Genomic DNA, 8,583 nt, shown 5'->3' with positions numbered 1-8,583 from the left:
GCCCCCTCCCCTCTAGAACCCTCAGTTTGTTTCTCAGAGTCCATAGTCTTTCATGGTTCGTCTCCCCCTCCAATTTCCCCCCCCTTCATTCTTTCCCTCCTACTATCTTCTTTTTCCCTTTTTTTTTTTTTAACATATATTGGAGACAATTTCACCCCTTCACGTTTCCTGGTACATATGCTTCAAGCCCCAGGGTGCTTATTCTCAGTGTTTTTATGATGTAGCCACTGCCATCAGAACCACTTCAGACAGCCTGATAAAAATCAAGGTTTGGCCCAATTCCAAGCTTACAGAATCACAATCTCTTGGGCCTGAAAATCTGCTTCACATGAACCGCCCCAGGTCATTCCGATGCCCAGACCAACAACGACCAATCAGGTGGAACGGGTAATCATGCAACCACGCAGCACCTACCCCTGAAGAAACCCATTTCTTCCTCCCCACTACCCAGAAGATGGAGCGTCAGTTCAGAGTGGTAGAAATGTCAGGCACAGCTCAGGATTCTGTTAGAATCCAGGGGCATCCGTGGTGGAAAGAAAGCCTCTTCACAGGTGTTCTCATTCCCCACATTCTCACAGTATTTCCTTGTCAGGAGACATTTGGAAAAATGATGTTCAGAAAGTCTATTACTAGCTCGACAGGATGATGGCTATGCATAAAAGAGTTAAGGGACAGGCATACATTTTTGTATACAGCCGGGGGCTTTCAATATGTAACATATCCAAACTCTTAATGGGACAAGGCGGAGAACTATCTTAAGTCAAACTATCGCAGACTGATAATACTTAAAAAGAACAGATGTTCATTTTTTTTTTTCAAGAGAGTAAGCTAAATAACCTGATCTCTGATCACGTAAGAAAGCACGTGCTCTGGAGAAAAAAAAAAAGGGTAAATAATGAAAACCATATGGAATAAAACACAAGACACTAAATATCAGCCTCAACTAGAATGTAAGTGCTAAAAGCAGGGATTTTTGCTTGAGGCAATGCTGTATATACAGGACTTTGGCAATAGTCAAACTGGCTAGTCAATAAATACTTGTTTAATGTGACTCAAAAGTCAATGATAACTAATGGCTATTCTGACAAATTTCCTCTCAACCATTTATATCCATCCATGTTTCTTCCCTAATAAATAACAGGAATGAGAAATTGTTCTTTTGAATTTCAAGAACATGTATTAACTAGTATTAATGTGTATTTTTTATTTTACCATCTGCCCTCTGGAAATTTGTACCAATTTACACTCAAAACTGTAGGAAATGGCCACTTTATTTGTTTGCTTTTGGAAGTATTGTGAACAGTGGTAGCTTCCTGTATTTTACTTGTAATTTCTGCGGATTAATTTCTGACCTTTCTTTTTCATGACCCCGTCATTTGCATTCTTTGTTGGTACATGCCTGATAATTTCCTATTTGCCTCAATTTCTAATGGAAAAGTCTTCACCTAAGAATATTAAGTTTCTTAATTAAATGTTGTAGAATTTTCCCTAGTTGTTTGCCTTTTTATATTACAGGGTTTTGTCCAATAAAAGATTTTAATTATGTTGTGGTCACATTCCTTCAACCTTGAGATAAGCCTAAAGTCATCAAAGGTGTATTTGGTCATTATGTATGGGGGAGGGAGAGTCATTAGTTTAAATGAGAGTGAAAAATATAGTTGCTGTGTAAGTTAATACATTTGATGAAAGAAATACACATTCTAAGCATGAGTATTTGGAATATTTTTTCATTATGTGACCCTTAAATATACTTTATTATCATTCTCGCTTCTATAAGATTAACTCAGGTAGGCTTAGAAAATGACCATTTTGTGGTCTGAGTAGTGCCTGTTTCAAGTGCACCTTGTTTAGATGTATTCTGTCTCCTTTCTGAGTCCTTCTTCGGCTGTCGATGAACTTTCAACCACACCCAGTCGTCTTCGTCAGCTAACTTCTAAGTGTGATTCCTTGACAGAAAACACACACACTATTTAGAGATATACATCACCTTGTTTTTCCCTGAACTTACCAGTTCACCTCTGTCTGTCATTATTGTAGGGTGAACAAAATCAGCCATCTTGAGAAGGCAACTGCATTCATTTAAAATTCTCTTTTAAAGGATAAAAGTTATGTAACACTGTGAACTCTACTGGAACTAAAACACTTAATAAAAATGGGGGCGGGGAGAAATAAACCACTGAAAAATAAAGGACAAGCCATCAGCCCATCTTGCCTTTAAAATGACCTAGAGAGCACCTGGGTGGCTCAGTAGGTTAAGCATCCGACTCTCAGTTTCCACTCAGGTTGTGATCTCACAGTTGCGTCAGATTTTTTCTCCTTCTCCGTCTCCCCCTCTCCCCCAAATAAATAAGTAAAATCTTCAAAAAATTAGGGCACCTGGGTGGCTCAGTTGGTTAAGCGACTGCCTTCGGCTCAGGTCATGATCCTGGAGTCCCAGGATCGAGTCCCGCATCGGGCTCCCTGCTCAGTGGGGAGTCTGCTTCTCCCTCTGACCCTCCTCCCCTCATGTGCTCTCTCTCTCTCTCATTCTCTCAAATAAATAAATAAAATCTTTAAAAAAATCTTCAAAAAAATTAAAAATAAAATGACCTAGAAAGTAGGTCCAATGGTCAAAATTCACTTGTTTTACTATTTAAGTGAAATAATACATACAAACTTATTTGTCATAAAACTTAAACAATTATCTCAGAGTATACTCCTCAATTTTGTATAGAAAGGTTTTGTGTTTGTATTTAACAATCTGGGGTCATAGAACTACACACAAATTCACTGTGGAAAAATATATTGTTGGATTATGGCTTTGCCAAAAGTCTTTATCTCATTAAATTAGGTTTCCTAGCATTTCCTCTACTGATGTAGTTTCTAGTTCCATTACAAAAGAAAAATTCTAACACTCCAAATACCTGAACGAATTTAGTTTCATTAAATGTTTTGAGTGACAAACTAAGCTTTTATTATATATGGTATTACTGATTACTTAGAGCAATTAACGGTTAAGTTTCACTTCTGCATTCTTAGAGGAAGTAGACTTTCCCTTAAGAATATCTAAGTGCCTTAAGGTGAGATCATTCCTTGTTAGTGTCTTTTGATCAGAATTCATCTCACAAGTAGAAAACACAAAAATCAAAGTTGGAGATAAAACAGAGCTGAGAGAAGGAGTAATGATCCCTGTCCAGTTCAGTGTTAGTCACGTTTCTGACTACTTATTTGTAATAAAAGGAATAAACAGTCAGAATGGACAACACTACCAAATCCAACAATTCGAGCTGATTGGCCTGACACTCAGCAGGGCGATGGGGTTTTCCTGCATTTTCTCATTTTCTCGCCCCTGCGTGGCTTTTTAGGTACCCACAGTGCAGAGGAAACACTGAATACAAATGTTCATCGCATCGAGGCATTCAAAAACAACACAAATGAGTAGGTTAAAAGCCTCTCAGGAATTTGCATCAAACAGTATAGGATTCTAATTAGCTAAAAATAGTAAGCATACTTATTCAAAAATAATTTTCCAATTTATCAATTCACATTAATAAATGATAAATCCCTATTTTTCATATCTTGATGCAGGTTTTCTCTGTCTGAAGCTACAAGGCCTTAAAAGCTTTGCTAACCAAGTAAACATTCGCCCCTCAAAGCCGCAGGGGAATCTCAGAGGCCTGGATGGGGCTGGGTGGGAAGACAGGGAAGCCCACTGAACACACTGATGACTGAGAATGGACGTCTGCACCTCAATCTCATCCATGAAAGATGGAGGGAATTTCTCAGGTTGCATTTACTGGAAAATTCTTCAATTTCTAATTAAGCATTCACTCTCAATGTAAGCTCACTATGGAGATTTATTAATATCATCACAAAAAGATACATGCCTTTCCACAAACAAGAACAGACAACCGGGGGGGGGGGGGAACCTAGGAACCTGTTACTAAAAGACAATACGAAAGTACTGTTGGAGATACCACAATAAGAGGAGATTCATGATTTTCCTTTTCTTCAAGTGGTTTCTAGGTGATCTGACCCATTTTTATAAAATGAAAGTTGAGCTACTTCCAGAATGTAAGCTCCGCAAAGCCAAGGACTCTTACTTTTCTATAACTGATGATGTCTTTGGAACATGAAAATACTTAACATTAAGAGTCAAACTACTCTGGGGCTCCTGGGTGGCTCAGTTGGTTAAGCGACTGCCTTCGGCTTGGGTCATGATCCTGGAGTCCCGGGATCGAGTCCCACATTGGGCTTCCTGCTCGGCAGGGAGTCTGCTTCTCCCTCTGACCCTCTTCCGTCTCGTGCTTTCTATCTCTCATTCTCTCTCTCTCTCAAATAAATAAAATCTTTAAAAAAAAAAAAAGAGTCAAACTACTCTGGATGAAGGCAGTGTTAAAGCCTTATTTCCACAGTGTGCCCCCAGGAGGCGCCATAGAGCTGGCGCAGGTAATTCGTGACTAGGATTCAAGTCTGCTTGTACTGTGATAAGGATCTTCCCAGCCCTCTGAACAGCCAGAGCATTTGAGTATGTTGCCTCTCCTGGACAAATGTTACCAGTTTACCCCAAAGTGTCTTACAGCTGTTAACTTTTCATTTCTATTCCTTTTAGGATACAAAGATTGTAAACCACTGTGGTACATGACCAAGATAAATGAGCCTGTTACTCAAGATCAACAGGTGTGATCTTTTGGCCCCTGTGACCTTCCCGTACATTGGATCGCAGGCTCATCACATGCATTAGCTTTCCAGCATGCCCCACAAGGCTAAATTGAACTGCTCAGCTGAACTGATTAATTTGTCTTGGGGGAGAAACAACTTCATTTTCACATTTAATAAGGATCATTTGGCTTCTCAGGGATATCTCTTGCTTCATTATGGGGAGCCATGCCATCTGCATAAACAGAAGTAATTATTCGTTTATGTGATTAGAAGGCATACAACTAGTTCATTTAAAAAAACTGCTTTCATTTGGGTCTAAGTTAAAGGGTAGCCAAGTTCCTTGATGCACACCGTTGAAAGTATCTTCTGTCAAGAGAAGACATTCTGCCTGGTTGGATTAGGCTCTGAGAGATATAGAGACTTGATACTGTGTCAACTGCTTTATAAACATTTTATGGAGTTTGATAACACAAAACCATATCTTCTTTTTTACAGCTGCACAGTGATATAATTTGTTTTATTCCAGGTGATCTCCAAGTCCCCTCAGGTAAGACACCTGGCTGACTCATTCTGTACCATATTATGGGCCTTTACGTGACTGCAGGTTTTAGACTGAGTCTTCTCTCTACCCCATCAGAATCAACTCTTTGGATTCTTTGCGAAAGCACAGTAAATGTGCATGCTTTCTTATTTTTTTGAACACTTTTCCTATGTACACAGATGAAAAACCACAGAGTGAAGACCTGCCTGTTTACAAACTAAGGCAGAACAGGATGAAATACGTAACCAAGGATCATTTATTAAAGGACATGCAAAGAATATTAAGTCTTCAGAAGAAAACACCTTAACTAAAAGACTAACTCTTCAATCCACCTTCAAGAGTGGCAAGTGAAGAGTTAATTAGTATAAGTAATTACAAAACATTCACACCTAGATGTAAGAGCTAACAGTTTTGGTAACACACAAAATTCTCCTAGTGTCTTTCTGAGGTATCAGAGGACAACACCGTGAACAAAACTGAACTAAGGCAGTGATCTTCAACCCTGGCAACACATCAACCTCGCTTTGGAAAGTTTTTAAAATACTGATGCCCGGGACTTACCACTGAACAATTAAATTAGAATCTCCCATGACAGGCTATGCATACAGGTTCATTTTTACTCTGTGGTGATGATAATGTGGGGCCACGGTTAAGAACCACTGTGCTAAGGATTAAAAATGATGTCCAACTTGTCCCTTGATAATTATTAGGCAATGATTCTCAAACTTTGATCCACCGAAGAATTACCTAGGAAGCACAAGGTAGGGCTTGCGATTCCGTATTTGCCACCAGCAAGATGGTGATGATCTGAGGGGCACACCGAATAGCCAAGTCTTCAAGCATGCGTTCTTAAACTTGGCTGCACATTGCAAATAACCTGGGGAGTTAACACTCCAAAAGTATCTGGGTCCTTCCATGGAGATGCTGATTTCCTTCATATGGGGTATGCTCTGGGTATTGGGGTTTTAAGAACGCGCCAGGTGATTCTAATAGGCAACAAAATCTGAGGCCACTGCCTTAGCTTATATGGAGTGAAACAGCAAGGACTAACTAGTAAACCATGAATGAAGAGGAATTAGAGTAGCATCATGTTTAAGTGATGGGTTGCACATACAGGTCTCATGGCCAATGGACCAACATCTGACAAGTCATGCTCTTCTTGTCTACAGGATTTGGAAGCTCTGCCACCACTGGACCTGCATTCCCCCACGGGAGTGAGCAGGTGGGACCACGTAGAGTCGGCCCCTTTAGATCGTCCATGCGCTTTCCCACGTGCCAGCCTACCTGCCCCATTCCCTCCATTTGTATTCCCTGCCTTGCCCTGTGGGCAGTCGAGTTTGAGAACTTTGGGTTCAGCAAAGCCTACTGCACACTGACTCCAGGTCGCTTGGCTCAACAAACAAGCTCACTTTAAGTAAGAGTGACTGATACAAAATGAAAAATTAGCTTCTTTAGTTTTTAGACACTGTATATGCACTGATGAGCTGTCCTTCCCCATACTTGGTAATTAGGAATATTCAAGACCACACAGTTGGGGATAAAGCCCATGAAAGAGGTCACACATTCCATCCCTGGGCTCTCCAGGTTCTTACCCTCTATGTGTAAGGATAATAATAATCCTGTCAAGGTTTTGAGAAGTATAGACAGACATAAAGCACCTATTAAAGTGCTGGACTCCTAAATTAAGTGTTCAATCGATGTCAAGCTGCCCATTTTGAATCTCTGCCCTTCATCTGTGCACAGAAGCTGGGTAGGCCCTGTGCACGCTGTGAGCTTGGTGCAGAATTTCCTATTCTTTTCAAGTAAAGGCCAGAAAATATTTGACCAAATCAAACCAAACTAATCACCCACTAAGCACTAACAAAATTAAAATGAAAATAGGTTTTGGACTTACAAAGCTCTAATCCATCTGGAGAGCACAGTCATCTGGCATTCCCTAGTGGTGTCCAGTATGTCATCTTTGTACAGACCATGCCATGTGGCCTTTGTTTATCTATCACTAGACGGAGTCTCTTCAGAAAGAATCGCTCTCTCTTCTCTCAACTAACCCCAGTGGGGAGGCTTTCGCAAGGCAGGTAATCAATAAAGCAGTACTCAAAGAATGAACAAATAAACCTACATATACTCATTCCAGAGAACCCTTGGTAGCTGAAGTCGGCTGGCATTATTTTTCTTAGATGTTAAAATATTTCAGAATCTCTGCTGCCCGTCTACCAGTGACCGAACAGCTGATGTTGGAGAATGTTAATAGAAACAAACCCCTGTGCACCTGGACTTCACGTTTTCCACATCCCAATTAGCTAAAACTGTTAAAATCTGGATTATACACCCACTATCAATAATGATAGGTTGTTCATTTTTCCAGAACAGTGCTTCATTTTTTTGCGAGTTAGTATGGCTTGAAATCATTGAATGCTTTCCCACATACCTTTCATTTTTATCTTTGTTAGATCTTTCAGTAAGTACAAGAGGTAAAGAGGAGACGCTAAACCTACCTCCAGATGTTTCAACTCACCAAACTGTACAATACTATTCAGCAAAAGTGCTGCAGTCACAGAATTTATTCCTGTCAATTTATTTAAAGTAAACACCTATCAAATGTGTTTCAAAAAAGCAAGCAATGAACTCATCCATTTGGTCTTGAAAAACAATTTTCCTACAACGCAGTCACTCTAAAAATTTCTCTAAGCTAGTTCAGCCATTCCATAAAGATGATCATTTTTTAAATGCTCCTAACACCATTATGCTTTATCCCATCACTGCATTTATGATTACCCAAAGAAAATGAGATAGTATTTCTTAGTCATGTATTTGTAATTGTGTTTGCATTTTCTAAGATATATTTCTCTTGAAATTATGAAGGGCATCCTTGATTGAACAATTACAGTGATTCATTTTCTCTTCTAAGAACCCATTTAACACATGAGGGCAATCAGCCGTACTATGTTTGCACTGCTTGGTTATGTGAAAACTCTCTAAGGCTCATTTTTTAGCCTTAGGCAAACCGTGTTATTTTAAATGAAGGTTTTCAGAAAATTCTAACACCCAGTAAGCAGATGAAGGGGTAGACCCTTTTTGGCATCTCACCCCACTCCACTTCCTTTGTGAGAGAACCCAGAGATCGCTCAGAAAGTCTTGAGGGCCACTACAGAGAGCGAGCTAGCCCAAGAACCAGAACCCTACAGACTCTGCCCTTCACACTGCAGCACGCCCAATCCACTGTGGGCAGGTACAGTCCTTCTTGGGCTCCATCTGGGTGATGTGCCATGTCTTCTAGACCCTTAATGCTTCTACCCAGGTCATTTCTCAATGTTGTTTCAGCAGCTGGTCACCTTGAGAGAGGACCTTCTGGATGAAGGGCAGCCTTGCTTACGTAGCTTGCTATAGAAGCTCAGTTGTGT

This window comes from Eumetopias jubatus, unplaced genomic scaffold (genome assembly GCF_037043125.1).
Source record: "Eumetopias jubatus isolate StellerSeaLion01/CBP00866 unplaced genomic scaffold, mEumJub1_p1.0 scaffold_5, whole genome shotgun sequence".
Classification (NCBI taxonomy): Eukaryota; Metazoa; Chordata; class Mammalia; order Carnivora; family Otariidae; genus Eumetopias; species Eumetopias jubatus.
The sequence above is the reverse complement of the archived record's forward strand: the minus strand, read 5'-3'. Positions refer to the sequence as shown.